Genomic DNA, 555 nt, shown 5'->3' with positions numbered 1-555 from the left:
ATTGAGAGCCAGTCAGCCATAAAAATGATGGCTCGGTTTATAGTATGAGCCACCCTGCATGTGCAAGATGTGGCTCGGTTTCAGACAGTCCTTATTTTTTCTGCAGAGTTTATAATAAAATGTTTAAAAGGGGTAACATGTTTTTTTCCTACTGAACATTGTGAACATTAAAAATATAAATGCTTTGTAATAGATATAGTTGATGATGGACCATTTATAATTGTGGGGTAATGCGGACTATTTTCGGAACAAACATTTTCCTCCGACTTACAATAACAAACCATTTTTTCAACATCATGCAAGAATAAGAACTTTTTCAACTCGATGTCTCATCTTTTATTGTTTTTTTTTTTAACTAAAACTACCTTTTTACTTCCCTCCTCGAACACTTTTTTCAAGAAGTCAAACAATAACAACCAATCCCCGCAAGAAATAAATGGTCTGCACCTTAGGTGTGTTGCATATGCCTTCCGTTCTTGCATCATATTCCTAGTGCAATTTCTATTTATTTTCGCATTGCTTATCGGAAACTGCGTTCTTTCCTGACACCCTACA

The sequence above is a fragment of the Mytilus trossulus genome, chromosome 6 (assembly GCF_036588685.1).
Source record: "Mytilus trossulus isolate FHL-02 chromosome 6, PNRI_Mtr1.1.1.hap1, whole genome shotgun sequence".
NCBI lineage: Eukaryota > Metazoa > Mollusca > Bivalvia > Mytilida > Mytilidae > Mytilus > Mytilus trossulus.
Note: the sequence above shows the minus strand (reverse complement) of the source record.